This window comes from Micropterus salmoides, unplaced genomic scaffold (genome assembly GCF_014851395.1).
Source record: "Micropterus salmoides isolate LMB-PRFRI ecotype aquatic unplaced genomic scaffold, ASM1485139v1 Ms_hic_scaffold_2, whole genome shotgun sequence".
In the NCBI taxonomy this organism is placed as follows: Eukaryota; Metazoa; Chordata; class Actinopteri; order Centrarchiformes; family Centrarchidae; genus Micropterus; species Micropterus salmoides.
In genome coordinates, this window is record NW_024041150.1 from 41,880,475 (window position 1) to 41,883,034 (window position 2,560).

The 2,560-nt window shown below is 42.0% G+C and overlaps 1 long non-coding RNA gene across 1 annotated transcript; it reads left to right on the top strand.

Annotated features, from left to right (window-relative positions):
- Positions 1-883: 883 nt before the first annotated feature.
- Positions 884-1,386, top strand: LOC119912331. Its single transcript, XR_005446136.1, has 3 exons — positions 884-953; positions 1,160-1,254; positions 1,342-1,386. It is a non-coding gene; the product is annotated as an uncharacterized LOC119912331 (long non-coding RNA).
- Positions 1,387-2,560: the final 1,174 nt, after the last annotated feature.

Below are 2,560 nucleotides of genomic sequence, written 5' to 3' on the forward strand. Positions count from 1 at the left end.
TTCTCACGTCCACATTAGTACTGTGGATCAGGGCTCAGTAATGAGTATTAAGTGGAGCTTGCATCAGGCATTAGTTAGTCATCATCACACACTCAGAGGCCGAACATGGCCGCTGATGAAACTCAACCGAGTCGACCACAATCAGATCACAAAGTCGCTTCTTAAAAACTGAAATCTGAAATCTGCTACCACCCCCCAGTCCCTAATCATAGTGTTCATGTACTTTCCCCTTTAAAACACACTACCGTGCATTTAGTCACGTGAGTCTGAAGCACACAGAGATATTAGCTAGTGCTAACCTCCTTCACTTTCCAGCAGTTGGGAAACAACAGGCTCATTCGCTCATCCACTCACTTGCTACGAACACACATTGCACCTCGAAAGACTTTTGCTGCTCTTATAACAGCATCTGTCACATAGATGTCCTTTTAAGAAATAGGAGACGAAGCAAGACAGTGTGCACGTGAAAATCATTTACATTCATTTTGCAACAACATGATTATGTGAAATTTTAGTAGTTGCGGTCATAATTCAGCAGTAGAAGCGCCGAATAAAGGGAACACGTCTGTGTTATGTGGATGTCAACATTATGTTATCAGTTAACATGTAGATAATCAGTCTGTGAATAGAAAAAATATCCCACCTAGAAAACTAAATAATTGTTCTTTAATCGTGATCGTAAATTGGTTTTGAATACTGAATGCTGTCTGTGTCTTTCAGTATATAAGAAGTACCCGGTGCTGCTGCTGCAGTGTCCTCGTGGCCTACAGGAGGCGGACTTCCTGGACCTGCTGAGGTCCACCTTCCCTCAGCTGGCTGGTCAGAAACATTTTGACTTCTTCACAACTGATTTGAAGAAGAGACTCCATCATGAAAGTAAAGAACTGACACCAGAGGAGATCTGCAGCACTATCAGTTCCACTGGGCATTCAGCCCTCTACATCCGCCTGAAGGTACATATCTCATTCACGAAGGCAGAAGTTTTTTTTTCTGATGCAACACTTCAATCTCAGGGACAAGATCTGTTCTAAACATTCTGAAGTTCTCTGAAACCCAACATTTCCAGATTTAAATAACACAGATTTTTCCTTTTTAAAGTTTCAGTATTCGGGTTTGTTTTCGGTAGAAACATGACTTGAGAACCAAATTCTTGTTTCAGCCTCCTGCGCAAGTGAAGACCAGAGAGAAAGTGCCACAGAGAAAAGATGCTGCTACAGATTCTCCGTCCACAGATCAAACCAGCCTGAACACAAGGTTAAAAACACACATCATTTATACCTACATGCCTTTTCTGCCGTTAACTGACTCCTAATCTTATTTCTTTATGTTATTGTCGCCCAGAGATCAGTCTGACAGCAGTAGGTCTGGCAGACCTCAGGTCAGTGAACCACAGAACACGTAGATCTTAGGATCTGCGTCCTGGAGGACTCGCAGCTCGATGTGCTCTCAACCAGAGGTAAATTTAAATTCTCTATTCAGATGCCCAATCTGACTTTGGATGAAACAATACTAGTAGTGACTGTGCTGTAGTTGCAACAGCTGTTGGCTACGATAGCTTCCGCCATCTTGGACTCTACTCTCTCTGTTCACTCAAAGGTAAGCTCTGTCAGCTTGTTTTATTCTGGTCAGAGCTGTAATTCACAGGTCAAAGTTAATGACAGCTTTAGTTACTTATGATAAAGAAAAAGTTCATGGCTCGGCCAGTTGAAAACCCAAAACTTACTTTAGAAAAAAGATCACTGGATCAGTCAAACCTTTGAGAGAATACAGAGAGAGTTGCTTAAAAAATATTAAATACTATATTACACACCGTATCTCACAAAAGTAAGTACACCTCACATTTTTGGCGATATTTGGGGTGTGTGTGTGTGTGTGTGTGTTGTTCATAAAGCACAATAAGCCTTAAAAAAAAAAACAGTTGCTGCTGCATCATTAATTAAATCTCATGAGCAGGTCAGTTTTGGCCTTTTGACGTTACTCGGTTACGTTACTTTTCTCTGTTATGCTTCAGTGTATATGGAAGTACCCGGTGCTGGAGCTGCAGTTTCCTGTGGCCTTCAGGGTTGGACTTCCTGGACCTGCTGAGGTCCACCTTCCCTCAGCTGGCTGCTCAGAAACACTTTGACTTCTTCACAACTGATTTGAAGAAGAAACTCCAGCCTCTGAAAGTAGAGATGCTGACGCCAGAGGAGATCAGCAGGAGCATCCGGCATTCAGCCCTCTACATCCGACTGAGGTACCGTGTCTGATTTTTTGTGTGTTTTCTAATACACTGCTATTTACTATTTACAGGAAATCCTTTGATGCTAGCGGTACTTCTGTGCAATTAAAGAGGATGGCGTTGCTTTTTGCTGATTTATGATTTGGGAACAAAACTGTTCTAGGCACAAGAGGAAGTCCGGTCCAATAGGAAGAGCTTCGTCATGCTGATGCTGCTAAAGATTCTTCATCTACTGATCAAACCAGCCTGAACCAAGGTAAATGAGGAGAGTTGTTAAATGGAAAAAGCTATTTCACAGGAACCAACATATTTGTTCTCTGTGACTTTCTAACATCTGTT